Source organism: Arvicola amphibius, chromosome 4, assembly GCF_903992535.2.
Source record: "Arvicola amphibius chromosome 4, mArvAmp1.2, whole genome shotgun sequence".
NCBI classification, from domain to species: Eukaryota; Metazoa; Chordata; class Mammalia; order Rodentia; family Cricetidae; genus Arvicola; species Arvicola amphibius.
This window is the reverse complement of record NC_052050.1, coordinates 102,094,675-102,102,955: the sequence shown is the minus strand read 5'-3', so window position 1 is coordinate 102,102,955 and position 8,281 is coordinate 102,094,675. Positions and strand designations below refer to the sequence as shown.

General features: G+C 46.4%; 1 non-coding gene across 1 annotated transcript; it reads right to left on the bottom strand.

Moving 5' to 3' along the window:
* Positions 1-6,777: 6,777 nt before the first annotated feature.
* On the bottom strand, positions 6,778-6,849 carry Trnat-cgu. The gene has a single exon. It is a non-coding gene; the product is annotated as a tRNA-Thr (tRNA).
* Between the last annotated feature and the right edge of the window lie 1,432 nt (positions 6,850-8,281).

Sequence of the window (8,281 nt, the reverse complement as noted above, 5' to 3'; positions counted from 1 at the left end):
ATATGTGCATGCACAGACATAATATCCACCCATGTGCAATGTGCACATACATGAATATGTGCATGCACAGACACACTATCCACCCATGTGCAATGTGCACACACATGAATATGTGCATGCACAGATACAGTATTTTTTTAAAACAGAAAACACCTCATAAGTGAATTTGTACCCCTTTTCCCTCTCTCTCTCTCTCTCTCTCTCTCTCTCTCTCTCTTTCTCTGTGTATGTGTGTGTCTGCATCTGTGTACATTTGCTCTAGTGTTTGTGGGTAATGAAATCTCAGGGCTTTGTGAATGCAAGGGCTCTGAGCAAACCAGATTTTTGTGGTTGCAGCATTGTTTCTTGAAATGGGGTCTTATATGTAGCCCAGGCTGACTTTGAACTCCCATCCTCCTGCCTCAGCCTCTCCAAAGTGCTGGAATTACAGACAAGTACCACCACACTGGACTTGGAGACATTTTTAATGGGGAAGAATGTACATGCTCTTTTGTGGTTCTTCCAAAGGAGAAGAACAGAGAAAACAGCATAAAATACAACCAAAGGCCCAGCCCACCCCTGGAGAGTCCCTCCACTCTGCTGCTGCAATTGGTTGTGTCCTAAAAGGTCATCTTTGTGGCCCTTTTCTCTCCTTTCCCCTCCCTGATTCTTTCTTTTGTGGATGAAAACCTGTGAAAATAAAATCCCACATGTAGCACCACCATCTTGTAGAAAATACAATATCCAGGGCAAGAGTGGAACCAGTCCAGAAAGCTTCCCCATTCTATCTCTGTTCAAACCCTGTAGTGTGAAGCGGCGGGGCTGCGTCCCGCCACCCGGCCGCCGGCTAGCTTTACACCCGAAATAATTACACGGAAACTGTATTCTTTTAAAACACTGCCTGGCCCATAGTTTCAGCCTCTTATTGGTTAATTCTCACATCTTCCTTTAACCCATATTTAGTAATCTGGGTAGCACCACGAGGTGTGGCTTACCAGGAGAGATCTTAACCTGCGTCCATCTTGGAGAGGAGCAGCATGGAGACTCCCTATGGAGACTGCCTGAAGCGTCTCCCCAACTCTACTTCCTTGTTCCCACAATTCTGTTCTGTCTACTCCACCTACCTAATTTTCTGTCTCTTAAAGGGCCAAGGCAGTTTTCTTTATTAATTAACCAATGAAAGAAACATAGACAGATAACTCTCCTCCATCATTTCCCCTTTTTCTGTTTAAACAAAAAAGAAAGGCTTCAACTTTAACATAGCAAAATTACATATAACAAAACAGTTATCAAGCAAGTATTACAGTTACAATATTTAAATCTATTTTATCTTTTATCATAACTAAGGAAATCTATAACTATCTATTCATTCTTCAACTCCATCAAAGACTCCAGAAGGATATAATATTACCTAAGTAAACAAGTCATTTGTAACTTTCAAACTCTAGAAATGACAGAGACAACCCGCTGCCTAGACAGTCACCCAAAGTTCCTCTGTACCGTTGGGGCATCCATCTTCAGCCTTCAGGCCCATAGTGTCCAGCAGACTTTTTCATGAAGCAGGAAATTCCAAAGACAGTTCAGTCACTTTCTGCTGTGTCCTGCAGAATGTCTCGCAGACTCTTTCATGAATCAGGAACCCTGAGAGACCATCTCACCTTTAGGCAAGTTCAGCAGTCCTCTCTCTTCGGGTTCTTTGTGTACAGTTTATGGAACAGTCCAGCCAAGAGCAGTTTTTTGCCCAAATGGCTAACAAACTCCATAAGTAGCCTCTTCGATGCCCATCTTCCTCTTGAAGCAGATTGGTGCTGCCAGGAGCAGACGTGTCTCATTGTCATGAAAAACCCTAAGTTATTAAAACATTAAATGCCATATTCTGCAGTCTTTGAAAGATATGAAGAATGTCTATCTAACTGAAATATATCTCTACATATCTAGAAAATCTAATAACATGACTACAAGCTTAACTATTATCAATGATTATCCATTAACAACCTATATTTCCTAATTATACATTACAGTTTTTAAAATGAACTACAATCACAATAGCTTAATCAAGATCAGAAATACATATACATATAACAAAATTGACCTTAAAATCTATACCAATGCAAATTCATATCTATATCATCTCCCCCTTTAAATGTAAAAGAACATTTATTAGCAATATTTGGGAAAATGGGCGCAGTTTTTTCTCTCCAAACTGCTTCCTGCTGAATGGGGGCGCTGTTATTTAGGTCTTTCATGGTGTGGTAAAGCTAGCTGGGTGGTGGGACACAGCCCGCCGCTTCACACTACAGATTGGCGCTCCAACGTGGTGACTAAATCCACTTAAAAACCTGAGTTGGCTTTAAATAAAGGAGAGAAAGAGTTTAACACAGTTTTTTGCTGTTTGCCTGGACGTGCCGTAGAGAGATTTTCTGTTTTGGCAATAGCGGCAGAGAAAAAGCTGAGTCATTTTAAAACGCGGCTTCCTGTTGCTCTGCCGCCATGACTGAGGCAGTAGCAGCTCTGGCTCTGCTCCGCCATGCTAAACTGTGCTGACCTCAGGCAGGTCTATCGTAATTACCATAATAACAGCGCAGTTAGGTTTAGACTTGGCTGTAAACAGGAGGTACCGTATTACCTCTACATGGCGCAACTTAAGTTTTTAAGAAGTGGTTAACCTTTTAAGAAGTGCTCCTGGATATTAAAAAATTACAGATTCACAATAGGAAAGATTCAGACATAGAAGGCCTTTAAATGGCTCACGTAGGCTTAAAAGAGAAAAGAAGAAAATATAAAAAATAAAGTTAATGCCTAAAAACAGGATAAAGTCTTTAAAGAGACAGAATAAATTAATTGATAGAGTAAATATAAGCCACGTAAAAATGGAAAATTCACAGAGAGTCTGGATTATGTATTTTATTGTGTTTTCTTTGAAATTTTTGACTGTAAAGGAGCTAAATACAGAGAGACATTTCATTATATGGGCTGCCAGGCTAGACCAGAATGGACATTTTAATGGTATGACTTCAGGATTTGGATCTAAGAACATGATGCTTTGGAAAAGAGTTTCTTCTTTTGTTTTCACAGAGGACGAGACTCTGTGGATTGCTTCTATCCCAATATGGTATGATAGACCACGCCCTCCTGAAAGGTTGCTATGAACATCTTCAAAAAATTACTTCACTCAACTGCCAACTGAGAGGAACCTAGCACACAGGTTACACCATAAAAGACCTAAATAACAGTGCCCCCATTCAGCAGGAAGCAGTTTGGAGAGAAAAAACTGCGCCCATTTTCCCAAATATTGCTTATAAATGTTCTTTTACATTTAAAGGGGGAGATGATATAGATATGAATTTGCATTGGTATAGATTTTAAGGTCAATTTTGTTATATGTATATGTATTTCTGATCTTGATTAAGCTATTGTGATTGTAGTTCATTTTAAAAACTGTAATGTATAATTAGGAAATATAGGTTGTTAATGGATAATCATTGATAATAGTTAAGCCTGTAGTCATGTTAGATTTTCTAGATATGTAGAGATATATTTCAGTTAGATAGACATTCTTCATATCTTTCAAAGACTGCAGAATATGGCATTTAATGTTTTAATAACTTAGGGTTTTTCATGACAATGAGACACGTCTGCTCCTGGCAGCACCAATCTGCTTCAAGAGGAAGATGGGCATTGAAGAGGCTACTTATGGAGTTTGTTAGCCATTTGGGCAAGAAACTGCTCTTGCCTGGACTGTTGCATAAACTGGACACAAGGAACCCACAGAAAGAGGACTGCTAAACTTGCCTAAAGGTGATATGGTCTCTCAGGGTTCCTGATTCGTGAAAGAGTCTGCGAGACGTTCTGCAGGACACAGCAGAAAGTGACTGAACTGTCTTTGGAATTTTTCTGCTTCAAGGAAATGTCTGCTGGATACTGTGGGCCTGAAGCCCGAAGATGGATGCCCCAACGGTACAGAGGAACTTTGGGTGACTGTCCAGGCAGCGAGTTGTCTCTGTCATTTCTAGAGTTTTATAAGTTACTTATTTCTTGTTTACTTAGGTAGCATTATATCCTTCTGGAGTCTTTGATAGAGTTGAAGAATAAATAGATAGTTATAGATTTCCTTAGTTATGATAAAAGATAAAATAGATTTAAATATTGTAACTGTAATACTTGCTTGATAACTGTTTTGTTGTGTGTAATTTTGCTATGTTAAAGTTGAAGCCTTTCTTTTTTGTTTGAACAGAAAAAGGAGAGATGATGGAGGAGAGTTATCTGTCTATGTTTCTTTCATTGGTTAATTAATAAAGAAAACTGCCTTGGCCCTTTAAGAGAACAGAAAATTAGGTAGGCGGAATAGACAGAACAGAATTCTGGGAGAGTGGGGGAGAAGCTTCAGGCAGTCTCCATAGGGAGTCTCCATGCTGCTCCTCTCCAAGATGGACGCAGGTTAAGATCTCTCCTGGTAAGCCACACCTCGTGGTGCTACCCAGATTACTAAATATGGGTTAAAGGAAGATGTGAGAATTAACCAATAAGAGGCTGAAACTATGGGCCAGGCAGTGTTTTAAAAGAATACAGTTTCCGTGTAATTATTTCGGGTGTAAAGCTAGCCGGCGGCCGGGTGGCGGGACGCAGCCCCGCCGCTTCACACTACAAAACCCCACTACCTATGTCCCCTGTGGACAGAAAATCTCAGTGTTTCTGGCTCTGCCCAAGCCTCAGAGTCAGAGCTGCGCTGTAATATGCAGCCCCAGCCTGCGTGCCACAAGTGTGGATATTCACAATTTGTGTGTGAGTGTGAGCATGGACAAGTGTTCACATGCATAGGAAGGCCGGAGCTGAGAAAGGGTGTCTCCATAATTATTCTACATCCTGTTTGTTTGTTTGTTTATCAAGACAGGATTTCTCTGTGTATCCCTGACTGTCTTGGAACTCACTCTGTAGACCAGACTGGCCTTGAACTCAGAGATCCACGTGCCTCCCAAGTGCTGGGTTTAAATGTGTGGGCCACCACTGCCCGTCTTACAAGCTGGTATTTGAAACAAGCTCCTCCACTCAGCTCTCCCTTTTCCATCTTTGGGACTATAGACCTGCACTACCTCCCCCCCCCCCCCCTTTAAATGTAGGTGCTGGGAGTCTGAACGCAGGTCCGCATGTTTGCCCAGCAATAACGTTCTGGCCTGAACCATCTTCCTTGCACCTCCAGTCACTACTTTGCTATGCATTACCTTCCATGTTTGTATAACACATTTTCTTTCCTGGGTTGGCAATGTGGTTTTGCGCTACTCTCGGCAGGGGGCAGCGCAGGGCTCTCAGCGTGTGTCCTGGGAGCTAGAAACCCCAGCATCATCCTGAAGCCTGTTAGAAACACAAATGAGCAGGCCCCATCCCAGAGGACCGCAGATCTCAGGGGACTGCAGATGCCAGGAGACCACAGATCCCAGGGGACCACAGATCCCAGGGGACCACAGATCCCAGGAGACCACAGATCCCAGAGGACCACAGATCCCAGGGGACCACAGATCCCAGGAAACCACAGATCCCAGGGGACCACAGATCCCAGAGGACCACAAATCCCAGAGGACCACAGATCCCAGAGGACCACAGATCCCAGGAGTCCACAGATCCCAGAGGACCACAGATCCCAGGGGACCACAGATCCCAGGGGACCAAAGATCCCAGGGAACCACAGATCCCAGAGGACCACAGATCCCAGAGGACCACAGATCCCAGAGGACCACAGATCCCAGGGAACCACAGATCCCAGAGGACCACAGATCCCAGGGAACCACAGATCCCAGGGGACCACAGATCCCAGAGGACGGCAGAGACAGTAGCTGTGCTTTAACCACTGCATGGTCACACTTGGGACACTACTGCCAGTCAGGAATCTGAGCCATCACCCCCAGCTCACAGTTCCCTCTCCCTTTCTGGTTCGGAGAGCACACCCAGGTTTGATTCCCGCCCACCTCTCCCGAGTTAGTTCTCTCAGAAGCACGCTAGTCTCAGACAAGTCCGATCCAGTTTCCACAAACTAGGTCAAGACGTTCGCCAGATTCTACGTGACTCTGGTCTAGAGTTGGAGTCAGACAATGATCTCTTCAAAGGCACTTTGAGCGCCCTCTGGTACAGCCTTTGAGAAAGCAAACCACACCTCTGTGATGTAATGTGACAGGCGTGCGGCTCCGTGAGCAGAGGCCACCTCTGCAGCCAGTGTCTGGCTGCTCCCTCGCCAACGCCACCTCTGGGTCATGTGACCCATTTTAGCTAGGGGTGAAAGGAGGCTTTGGCCAGAGGTTTACATTTTCAAGTCAGAATCGGTCCAAGTCCGGGCAGGGATTTTCCTGAAAGCAATGCTCACCTGCGCGGACAGTGGGAGTGGGCTCGGTGTGGGACAACAGCGGTCCTCTCTTTAGGCCCGGTAACGCTGGGTTTCAGTGACCAGGAAAACGCGAAGTGCCTTGAAGCCAGCCGGGTGCCAATCATTGCAAACTGTGCAGATGACCCTTCCAGGTTGCAGCTTCCGCCCACCAAGCTACTCCGCAAACTTCCCTCAGAGGTTTAAGCACCTCATGGCCGACAGGGGGCGCTGTTTACAGGCCGCCCCAAGCCGGCGGTCCAAACGGGCCGAGGTTGGACCACCCACTTTCGCCTTGCGCGAAGAGTGGAAAGGGAGGAGTTAGCGTGAAGTGAGGCGAAAAGAAAACGGTTGGGGGCCACCAGCAGTCCGGGGCCTGCGACAGTCACTCTTGAAAGGGGTGTCTCAACTACAAAAAGTCCCTCATTTACCCAGGGATGGAGCAGAGCAGGCACGGACGGGGTTCGAACCCGTGATCTTCGGTTTACGAGACCGACGCCTTACCACTTGGCCACCGCGCCTGCGTTGGGGCACTCGCCGCGCGAGCCTCTATGGTAATGGCACTCCCGTCTGACGCGCGCGAGCGCGGGCACGAGCAGAGCGCGGCTGCCCCTCCCCTCGTAGCCGGCTGCACGGGCGCGCGCAGGCGGCTCGGGCGACTCCAGGTCTCCGCGGGCGCGGGCGCGGGCGCGGGCACGGGCGCGGGCGCGGGCGCCCGGCCAGGGAATTCCCGCGCGAGTCCACAGATCCCGAGCGGGGCTTTCCTGGTGTCTTGGTTCGAATCCCAGCTCAGACAGTGTACTCCCTCACTTGAGCCGTGTGTCCCACCCCAGCCTCAGTTTCCCCGTTGGAGGAGTGTTTTTCTCCCTCCCCACAGGAAACAGAAGCGCGGTGACCAGTTTTCATCATTAGCGCGGCCTCATCTGCCCTGCTCAGGGTCGTGAATGGGTGCGTCGACCTTGCAAAATAAAAAGCTCCAATGGGCTCTTACTCAGACTGCCGCTGTCGGGCGTAGAGAGTTTCTCTGATATCAGCATCAATGTCTGGAATCTTGGCTAGAAATGCGATTTATATTGAGGTTGAAAACCCTCCGTGTGGCTTTACATCCCCTGCACAGGACTCTTAGGTGCCAGGTGGAGAGGTCTAGGCTGCTGCTGATTCTTACGTTCCTGTTCATGGATTCAAAGGCCTTTTTATTTTTCTGTAACTGGACTAATGATGCCATTCCCTGCACTTTGCCTTAATTTGGTGGCTTGTAATAGACAAGACAGCATAATCACAATTATTTCTATCCCGTGGTTTGGAAATTACAAATATCTGCTGCTCGTTAGCATACTGCATAATATTAGCGCACTGCTACTCAGTGGATTATGTACGCTAAAACAAGTACTATAACATTACACACAAATGGACTTTCTCGTGCGCCTCCTTAAAAGTTGCCTTTTGCCCGGCGTGGCGTTGCAGGCCTTTAATCGCAGCACTCAAGGGGCAAAGGCATGGGGATCTCTGCGAGTTGAAGGCCAGCTTGGTCTATGCAGTGAGTTCCAGGACAGCCAGGGTTGTTTCACAGAGAAACCCTATCTCGATAAACAAACAAACAAACAAACAGCTGCCTTTCGCAACTGCATGTTTCATGCTTTAATCGAATCTGTGACTGGGAGCTAGCCACTGGGGGGTTGTGCCTGTTTTGCTGTAGCTACACAAACGTGTCTTTGCTGCAGTCAGATAATAGGGCCATTGTATTAGGAGTGTCCACAGCCCAGGGTGCGGTGCAGAAGCAAACAGGATCTTAACACAAGCCAGGATGGTTTATGTCTGTCACCCCAGCCACTGAGAGGCTGAGATACATAGTGAGTTCCAGGCCTGCACTACAAAATGGGACCTTGTAGAAAACAAAGGATGCCAGGACCAAGTTTATCAAATTGCTCTGTGGAAAACCTTCGGACAAGGACT